This window comes from Glycine max, chromosome 7, assembly GCF_000004515.6.
Source record: "Glycine max cultivar Williams 82 chromosome 7, Glycine_max_v4.0, whole genome shotgun sequence".
NCBI lineage: Eukaryota > Viridiplantae > Streptophyta > Magnoliopsida > Fabales > Fabaceae > Glycine > Glycine max.
Genome location: NC_038243.2, coordinates 23809529 through 23820627, shown reverse-complemented (window position 1 = coordinate 23820627; position 11099 = coordinate 23809529).

Below are 11099 nucleotides of genomic sequence, written 5' to 3'. Positions count from 1 at the left end.
GTTTCTCTAAGATATGGTGCCCTCGCGAATGATTTATTTTTCTTTGCAAAACGCATGCTTGCTTTTGTAGGTGGAAAGACCCGGTGGATCGTTCGGTCCTGCCGACCAACCATTTTTCGGAGCCCCATGAATTGCGTTTTCGTTCATGTGTCCTCCGCCTTCGAGTTTGGAGCCATGTCTAGTGATTGCTTAGTGCAATTCTCCATTCTCAACCCTTTTTCGGAGCCCCATGAATTGCGTTTTCGTTCATGTGTCCTCCACCTTCGAGTTTGGAGCCATGCGTAGTGATTGCTTAGTGCAATTCTCCATTCTCAATCTTTTTCGGAGCCCCACGAATTGCATTTTCGTTCATGTGTCCTCCACCTTCGAGTTTGGAACCATGCGTAGTGATTGCTTAGTGCAATTCTCCATTCTCAATCTTTTTTGGAGCCCCATGAATTGCGTTTTCGTTCATGTGTCCTCCACCTTCGAGTTTGGAGCCCTGCGTATTGATTGCTTAGTGCGAATCTACATTCTCAAACCTTTTTCGGAGCCCCATGAATTGCGTATTCGTTCATAGTGTCCTCCACCTTCGAGTTTGGAGCCATGCGTAGTGATAGCGTAGTGCAATTCTACATTCTCAACCCTTTTTCGGAGCCCCATGAATTGCGTTTTCGTTCATGTGTCCTCCACCTTCGAGTTTGGAGCCATGCGTAGTGATTGCTTAGTGCAATTCTCCATTCTCAATCTTTTTCGGAGCCCCATGAATTGCGTTTTCGTTCATGTGTCCTCCACCTTCGAGTTTGGAGCCATGCGTAGTGATTGCTTAGTGCAATTCTACATTCTCAACCCTTTTTCGGAGCCCCATGAATTGCGTTTTCGTTCATGTGTCCTCCACCTTCGAGTTTGGAGCCATGCGTAGTGATTGCTTAGTGCAATTCTCCATTCTCAACCCTTTTTCGGAGCCCCATGAATTGTGTTTTCGTTAATGTGTCCTCCACCTTCGAGTTTGGAGCCATGCGTAGTGATTGCTTAGTGCAATTCTCCATTCTCAACCCTTTTTCGGAGCCCCATGAATTGCGTTTTCGTTCATGTGTCCTCCACCTTCGAGTTTGGAGCCATGCGTAGTGATTGCTTAGTGCAATTCTCCATTCTCAACCCTATTTCGGAGCCCCCATGAATTGCGTTTTCGTTCATGTGTCCTCCACCTTCGAGTTTGGAGCCATGCGTAGTGATTGCTTAGTGCAATTCTCCATTCTCAACCCTTTTTCGGAGCCCCATGAATTGTGTTTTCGTTCATGTGTCCTCCACCTTCGAGTTTGGAGCCATGCGTAGTGATTGCTTTGTGCAATTCTCCATTCTCAACCCTTTTTCGGAGCCCCATGAATTGCGTTTTCGTTCATGTGTCCTCCACCTTCGAGTTTGGAGCCATGCGTAGTGATTGCTTAGTGCAATTCTCCATTCTCAACCCTTTTTCGGAGCCCCATGAATTGCGTTTTCGTTCATGTGTCCTCCACCTTCGAGTTTGGAGCCATGCGTAGTGATTGCTTAGTGCAATTCTCCATTCTCAACCCTTTTTCGGAGCCCCATGAATTGCGTTTTCGTTCATGTGTCCTCCACCTTCGAGTTTGGAGCCATGCGTAGTGATTGCTTAGTGCAATTCTCCATTCTCAACCCTTTTTCGTAGCCCCATGAATTGCGCTTTCGTTCATGTGTCCTCCACCTTCGAGTTTGGAGCTATGCGTAGTGATTGCTTAGTGCAATTCTCCATTCTCAACCCTTTTTCGGAGCCCCATGAATTGTGTTTTCGTTCATGTGTCCTCCACCTCCGAGTTTGGAGCCATGCGTAGTGATTGCTTAGTGCAATTCTTCATTCTCAACCCTTTTTCGGAGCCTCATGATTTGCGTTTTCGTTCATGCGTCCTCCACCTTCGAGTTTGGAGTCATGCGTAGTGATTGCTTAGTGCAATTCTCCATTCTCAACCCTTTTTCGTAGCCTCATGAATTGCGTTTTCGTTCATGGATCCTCCACCCACGAGTTTGGAGCCATGCGTAGTGATTGCTTAGTGAAATTGTACATTCTCAACCCTTTTTCGGAGCCCCATGAATTGCGTTTTCGTTCGTGCGTCCTGCACCCACGAGTTTGGAGCCATTTGTAGTGATTGCTGAGTGCAACCCTCCATTTTCCAGAGTTTTTCATCGTCAAGGGCGGATCCTCTTGACTGGGAATGTGGTCTTTGTTATGTTCCCGATTTGTTGTTCTTGTTGTTGTTTGTATTGTGTTGTGCAGAAAAGAAAAAGAAGGAGTAGAGACGAGAGTTTTCATGGACTAATCACGGAAAGGGCAAGACGGACGAAATCAGTGTCTTATCTTTGCTTTCCTCTTATCTCCGATAAAAGGTAAGTAAAGAGGGGCAACTGTCATACCCTAATTTCGTACAGGGATTATTACTTGTTGACATGCAACCTTTGGTTAGCCGCTTTGAGATACTTGGGGTCCTTTGTTGCACAATAAATGAAGTCCTGAAACGTGTCAGAAATCAAAAGGAAGCAGGCAAGCGCAATCCGTGAAATTCCGTGATGTGGCGGAAATCGAAAAGAGGTGCTTTTGCGTAATCCGTGAGTTTCCGTAACTTCTTCAAAAGCTAAAAAAGAGTAAATATATATTTCGTAAGGAGTCGTAACCTTGCGGAAGGAAAATAAGTATCGTTACGAAATTCGTAAAGTTTCGTAACGTTAGGAAAAAAGAATTACCAAAAAAATAGAAGGGGGGTGCATTTAGTAAAAAAGGGGGTATAAATAGCAATCTAGCCCACTTGGGCCTTCCAGATCCTTCCTCCAGAAGGCTGTTGCTTCTAGAGGAAGCAACCTTGCTCGCCTGGGCGAGCTAGGTGGCAAGCTCCTCCCTTATTTTGCTATAAATAGGGGGAGGAGTGAAGAAGAAAAAGGTTCAGCCTTCTTGGCACTTCTCCCTCTCTCGAAATTGCTGAGGAAAATTGTTTCCGTGAAGAAAATCCATGCCGAGGCGCTTCCGTAACGTTTCCGTGAGTAATTACGCGAAGATTCTCGACCGTTCTTCAAGATTCATCGTTCGTTCTTCGTTTTCTTCAGTCTTCAACGGGTAAGTACCTCAAACCGAGCTTTTCAATTCATTCTATGTACCTGTGGTGGTCCACATTTTGTTTCATGTATTTTTATTCTCGTTTTCATTTGCTTTTTATACCCCCTTTTGACGTGCTTAAGCCATTTATTTAAGTCATTTCTCGCTTAATCTAAAAATAAAATAAATTTCCACCGATCGTTTGAATTGTATCATCCGTTAATTTTGGTTAAAATGAATTTTGACCGTTCGGTCGTGCCGTAACCACGTTGGAAATCAAAAAAAGAGGTAAAATAATAATATAATAATCAAAAAATGTCTTTTAGTAAAATAAAGCAAAAAATCAATCGGACGTTTTCTCTTTGGGATTCCTCATTCTTAATTGAATTGACTAATAACTAAAGTGAAACTAAGGCTAAAATCAACTCGCCTAGTCAAGCTCGTCCACAAAAATAGGGTTTTGAAAGTTTTATCATTTCAGTTTCTTACCAAGTAAAATGGATCATTTTTAAGGTCCAACGCCTTAAAATGATCACCCTTCAAGTAAAAAGAATCGCTTGATTCACTCTTAAGAAAGAACTACGTAGGTCTGATTTCCTCTCCAAAGGAGGGTACGTAGGAGCAAAAGCCTCGCTTTTGTCGACCTCAAAAAATAAAAAGAAATAAAAGTTAAGATAACACAATTCCACAATTCTAAAAAATAGGTTGTTGTCCTTCGAGACAAACGTGAGAGGTGCTAATACCTTCCTCAAGCGTAAATACAACTCCCGAACTTAGAATTTTCATTTTGACCGGTTTCCTTCGGTTTTTCCGACGTTTTCCACAAATAAGCGTTGGTGGCGACTCCGCGCATCTTTCCTCCTTTGGAAAGCGCACCCGTGAGCCTCGCCTTCGCTCGCCCACAAAGGGTACGTTGCGACATGAGTTTATCCCATGTTTTTTACTCCAAGGATCAGTGCGAATCAAATCACTCCCGCATTTTATCTCTAGCATGCATTCATTTTTCTTTACCTACCCCTCACGTTTGGTTTTTTAGGAAAAAATGCCATAACTAAACGCGCCCCAAGGCATCCCTATCGCACCAGATACAAATCTAAGACGATGGGTGACCAAGAGGAGACACAGGAACAGATGAAAGCTGACATGTCGGCTTTGAAAGAGCAAATGGCTTCCATGATGGATGCCATGCTAGGAATGAAACAACTTATGGAGAATAATGTGGCCACCGCTTCCACTGTTAGTTTGGCTGCCAAAGCAGACCCAACTCTCCCAGTTACCGCGCACCATCCTCTCCCAAACGTGGTAGGACAAGAAAGAAGCACACTGGGGCACATCAGCAACCCCCATCTAGGATACAACCGAGTGGCTTACCCTTATGAATTACCACCTAATTTCACGCCACCGGTCATGCGTGATGACGCGAGTCATATCCCTTCTCACATCCTTGAAGGGGAGCCTCCTCAACCTTCAGACGAGGTTCACGAGGATCGTCGAGAGTATGCCCAAGGAGACATCGATTTCTACCCCCCGGTCCCTGTCGAGGGGCCGGCATCCAACACATTGCCTCAGCCCAACCTCACGGGAGAACCTCGAAACCTCCCAGCACAACCAATGTTCTTGTCCGCAGAAGGACCATCCCCGGTAGTGGAAGAAAAAAGGAAACTCGATCTCATCGAAGAGAGATTGAGAGCTGTTGAAGGCTTTGGCGACTATCCGTTCGCAGACATGGCGGATCTTTGCTTAGTACCAGACTTCGTCATCCCCCCAAAATTCAAGGTACCTGATTTCGACAGGTACAAAGGGACGACTTGTCCTAAGAACCATCTCAAGATGTACTGTCGCAAGATGGGGGCACGTTCTAGGGATGAAAAGTTGTTGATGCACTTTTTCCAAGATAGCTTGGCTGGAGTCGCGGTCGTTTGGTACACTAATCTGGAAGCTTCCCGCATCCACACTTGGAAAGATTTGATTACTGCCTTCCTTAGGCAATATCAGTACAATTTCGATATGGCTCCCGATCGGACTCAGCTACAGATCATGGTTAAAAAGGAAACCGAGTCCTTTAAAGAGTACACTCAACATTGGAGGGATTTGGCAGCGCAAGTGGCCTCTCCCATGGTCGAAAGAGAAATGATTACCATGATGGTAGACACCTTACCGGTGTTTTACTATGAGAAATTAGTGGGTTACATGCCCTCCAGCTTTGCAGACTTGGTATTTGTCGGGGAAAGAATCGAAGTAGGCTTGAAGAGAGGGAAGTTCGATTACGTCTCCTCCACAAGTACCAATGCTAGGAGGATCGGAGCAACTGGGGCAAAAAGGAAGGAAGGAGATACCCATGCCGTCACTTCAGCGCCCGCATGGATCAAGCCACTGTAGATCTCTCACGGTACCCATTAGTACGCGCAACATCACCCGAGCTTCTCAGCTCGCGCCGGGGACTCCTCCAACTCAGCACCCATACAAGCTAGGGCGCCTACGCCCATCCATAGGGAGACCCCCAAGCTACGGCTCCAACCCCGACTCGCCCGGCCAGTAATGCCCACTTTGGCGTCGGTTCCAACACGATAAGGAACTTTCCCCCGAGGACAACATTCACCGCAATCCCAATGACGTACGAAGACCTCTTGCCATCCCTCATCGCCAACCAGATGGCTGTGATATCTCCCGGGAAGATCTACCAGCCTCCTTTCCCAAAGTGGTATAACCCTGACGCAACCTGCGCATACCATGGGAAAAACCCCGGGCCACTCCACCGAACACTGCCTGGCCCTTAAATACAAGGTCCAACATTTGATAGACGCCGGATGGCTGACGTTTTAAGAGGACCGGCCCAACGTGAAAACGAACCCGCTTGCCAATCATGGAGGGGGAGCAGTTAATGCCGTTGAGTCGGGTAGGCCGCGTAGGTCTAAGCCTTTGAAGGACGTAATGACACCCAGGAGGTTTATCTACGAGGGGGGCGTAATTCCTCACGGTGGGCACGGGGAAGATTCCTGTTTGATGCATCCCGACGAGCTACATAACATGGAAACATGTTTAGCAGTGGAGTTATGCGCCTCCAAGCGAAAGGAAGGAAGAAGCCACCGACATCAGCTCGTTGTTGGCCAAGGTAACCAATATCACGGGGCTGAGCGACGTTACCCGCAGCGGTCGTGTGTTCGCACCCCCTGACCTGCCGACACAACCTGCAAACGTTAAAGGGAAGGTAAAGATAGCGGAAGAAAAAAATGACAAAGTGATCCCCACTCCAAACGAGAATATTCCAATGAAAGGTTTTTCGGAGAAAAAGGATGGTTGTGGCAAGAAATAAGTATCGCTAGAGGAGGAAGGCGAGTTCCTCTGCATTATTCAACAAAGCGAGTTAAAGGTCATCGAGCAGCTCAACAAAACCCCGGCCAGAGTCTCTCTTTTGGAACTGCTCATGAGCTCTGAGCCTCATCGGGCTTTGCTAGTAAAGGTCTTGAACGAAGCTCATGTGGCCCAAGACATCTTCGTAGAAGGCTTTTGGGGACTCGTCAATAACATCACCGCCAACAACTATCTCGCCTTCGCTGAAGAAGAAATCCATGCCGAGGGAAGAGGGCATAATAGGGCTTTGCATGTGTCATTCAAATGCAAGGACCACGTCGTGGCCAAGGTACTCATCGGTAACGGTTCTAGTTTAAACGTAATGCCCAAAAGCACGTTGGAGAAATTGACATTTAATGCTTCCCATCTAAGGCCAAGTTCCATGGTGGTTCGTGCCTTCGACGGCAGCCGTCGAAAGGTGAAGGGAAAGCTCGACCTCCCTGTACAGATAGGCCCCCATACCTGTCAGGTTACCTTCCAAGTAATGGATATTAACCCAGCTTACAACCGTCTTTTGGGACGCCCGTGGATCCACTCGGTGGGAGTCGTTCCCTCTACACTCCACCAAAAACTGAAGTTCGTAGTGGAGGGGCATTTGGTCATTGTATCGGGGGAGGAGGACATCTTGGTAAGTTGCCCGTCCTCTATGCCATATGTGGAAACCGCGGAGGAGTCATTGGAAACGGCCTTCCAATCTTTTGAGGTAGTAAGCATTGCCTCCGTAGATTCCCTCTCTGAGCAGCTTTGCCTGTCCGATACGGTAATTATGGTGGCCCGAGTGATGATGGGGAATGGCTACGAGCCCGAAATGGGTTTAGACAAGAAAAACGGCGGCAGAATCAGCCTGGTAAGCACTAGAGGAAACAGTGGGAAGTTTGGATTAGGCTATAAACCCACGTAAGCGGACATAAGGAAAAGTGTCGCGGAAAGGAAGAGCAGAGGCCATGGTTCGCAATTGGGACGACAAGTCGAAGGGACCCCACCCTGCCACATCAGTAGGAGATTTATAAGTGTGGGTCTAGGACACGAAGGCCAAGTCGTCACGATATGCGAGGATGACTCTCCAAGTGGGTCGTACGACCATACCCTCCTGGTTTCTGACTAGGAAATTGGTGAGTGGAGGAGCGCCCAGACATTTACACGACAAGCATAATGTAACCCTTTGTGGCTTTTAAACTCTATGGTTGGGCCTAGGCTTTAGAGTTTCCTTTTGTTAAGGCATTATGTCTTTTGTTCCTGAATTTATAATAAAGATTTTTCTTCATTTGTTCCTGCGCCTCTACCCATTCTCATTCATTTGCATGTTTATTTTCTTTACGCTTAAAACGCCAGATTCGACGACGAGTCCCTCGAAGGTACTAATACTTGGGACCCGACCATCGATTTCAAGCAAGAAGCGGGTCAAACGGAGAGTGAAGAGGACGAGGATGTGGGACTTCCCCCGGAGTTGGAGAAGATAGTCGCTCAAGAGGACCGAGAGATGGGGCCTCATCAATAAGAGACGGAACTAGTGGACTTAGGAACCAGTAGTGGGAAAAAGGAAGTAAAGATAGGCATGGGTATGACCGCACCCATCCGTAAAGAATTGATGGCCCTGCTAAAGAACTACCAAGACATTTTTGCCTAGTCATACCAAGATATGCCCGGTTTGAGTTCTAACATCATACAACACCGATTACCTCTAAATCATGAGTGTTCCCCGGTAAAACAAAAGCTGAGGAGGATGAAGCCCGAAACGTCCTTGAAAATAAAAGAAGAGGCAAAGAAACAATTTGACGCTGGTGTTTTGGAGGTCGCTCGATACCCAGAATGGGTTGCCAACATTGTACCAGTCCCTAAGAAGGATGGGAAGGTACGAATGTGCGTAGATTATCGAGACCTGAATCGAGCCAGTCCCAAGGACAATTTTCCTCTGCCGCACATTGATATCCTCGTGGATAATATGGCCAATTTCGCTTTGTTTTCCTTCATGGATGGGTTCTCCGGTTACAATCAGATAAAAATGGCGCCAGAGGATATGGGGGACGTTCTGTTATAAGGTGATGTCCTTTGGACTCAAGAACGTTGGGGCAACTTATCAACGGGCTATGGTGGCTTTGTTCCACGATATGATGCACCGAGAAATCGAGGTCTATGAGGACGACATGATTGCCAAGTCTAAGACCGAGGAGGAACACCTTGTCAACTTGCGAAAGTTGTTCGAAAGGCTTAGGAAATATTGATTGAGGTTAAACCCCGCTAAGTGCACCTGCGGGGTCAAGTCAGGGAAATTACTAGGTGTCATCGTAAGCCAGAAAGGGATAGAGGTGGACCCCGAAAAGGTGAAAGCCATCCTTGAGATGCCAGAACCACGTATCGAGAGGCAGGTCCGAGGTTTCCTGGGGCGTTTGAACTACATTGCCAGATTCATATCAAAGTTCACCACTATCTGTGAGTCGTTGTTCAAACTCTTACGCAAAAACCAATCCGTCCGCTGGAACGAGGATTGTCAAGAGGCGTTTGGAAGGATCAAACAGTGTCTCATGAACCCTCCCGTGCTTATGTCGTCGGTGCCCGGAAGGCCTCTCATCTTGTATATGACGATTTTGGATGAGTCGATTAGATGTATGCTGAGGCAACATGACGAGTCCGGGAAAAGAGAGTGTGATGTCTACTACTTGAGTAAGAAGTTCACGGCCTGTGAAATGAACTACTCCCTGCTGGAAAGAACGTGTTGTGCTTTAGTCTGGGCGTCCCACCGTCTAAGACAATACATGTTGAGCCATACCACCTGACTGATATCCAAAATGGACCCGGTTAAGTACATCTTTAAGAAGCCTGCTTTCACAGGGCGGATCGCTCGGTGGCAGATTTTGCTATCCGAGTTTGATATAGTCTACGTCACCCAAAAGGCGATAAAGGGAAGCGCCTTGGCGGATTATTTGGCTCAGCAGCCTCTCGACGACTATCAACCCATGCATCCTGAGTTCCCGGATGAGGACATCATGGCCTTGTTTGAGGAAAAGCTAGACGAGGACCGGGACAAGTGGATCGTGTGGTTTGATGGAGCGCCAAATGTTCTAGGCCATGGCATTGGGGCAGCATTGGTCTCTCCGAACAATCATTGTATACCTTTCACAACCAGGCTGGGGTTCGACTGCACCAACAACATGGCTGAGTATGAAGCATGTGCCCTGGCCGTCCAGGCAGCAACTGACTTCAATGTCAAGCTACTCAAGGTGTACGGGGACTCAGCACTGGTGATTCACCAGCTGAGAGGGGAATGGGAAACTAGAGACCACAAGCTGATACCCTACCACGCCTATATCATGGAATTGGCTGGTTTCTTTGATGAGATCTCCTTCCATCACGTTCCCCGAGAGGAAAATCAAATGGCAAATGCGCTTGCCACTTTAGCGTCCATGTTCCAGCAAACACCGCACGAGGACCTACCGTACATTGAGTTCAGGTGTTGTGGCAAACCCGCACATTGTTGTCTGGTGGAAGAGGAACGGGATGGTAAGCCTTGGTATTTCGATATCAAGCGATACGTTGAAAGCAAAGAGTACCCACCGGAGGCTTCTGACAACGACAAAAGGACATTGAGGAATTGGCGGCTGACTTCTTCATGAGTGGAAGCATACTATACAAGAGAAACCATGACATGGTTCTGCTACACTGCGTGAACTCTAAGGAAGCTGAAAACATGTTGCGGGAGGTCCATGAGGGCTCTTTTGGTATGCACGCTAATGGGCACGCCATGGCTAGAAAGATCTTAAGGGCGAGTTACTATTGGCTCACCATGGAGAGCGATTACTGACTCCATGTGAGGAAATGTCACAAATGCCAGACATTCGCAGACAATGCCATAGAGCCCAAAGCTGTAAATGGACATCGTTTCATCCTAGTGGCGATCGATTACTTCACTAAGTGGGTCGAAGTCACGTCGTACACTAGCGTCACCAGGAGTGTGGTGGTCAGGTTCATTAAGAGGGCAATCATCTGCCGATATGGTTTGCCGAGGAAGATTATCATGGACAATGGCACCAACTTGAATAACAAAATGATGGGGGAAATATGCGAGGAGTTTAAGATCCAACATCACAATTCCACGCCCTACCGACCAAAGATGAACGGAGCCGTGGACATAGCCAATAAGAATATCAAGAAGATTATCCAGAAGATGATCGTGTCATACAAAGATTGGCACGAGATGCTCCCATTCACGTTACACGGTTACCGAACCTCTGTGCGCACATCAACCGGGGCAACACCGTTCTCATTGGTATATGGAATGGAGGTTGTGCTACCATTTGAGGTGGAAGTCCCATCGTTAAGAATCTTGGCGGAATCCGGGTTAAAGGAATCGAAATGGGCCCAAGCACGTTTCGATCAGCTTAATCTCATAGAAGGAAAGCGTTAGGCCGCCATGAGTCATGGGCGTTTATATCAGAAACGAGTGAAGAACGCTTTTGACAAGAAGGTACGCACGCGCCAGTTCAGCGAAGGGGACTTGATGCTGAAGAAAGTCTCCCAAGCTATGAGAGACAACAGAGGAAAGTGGGCCCCGAACTACGAAGGGCCTTTCGTTGTAAAAGGAGCTTTCTCCGGAGGGGCCCTGGTGCTCACCAACATGGATAGCGAGGAACTACCTTCACCCGTGAACTCCGATGTTCTTTTATTTTTGTGT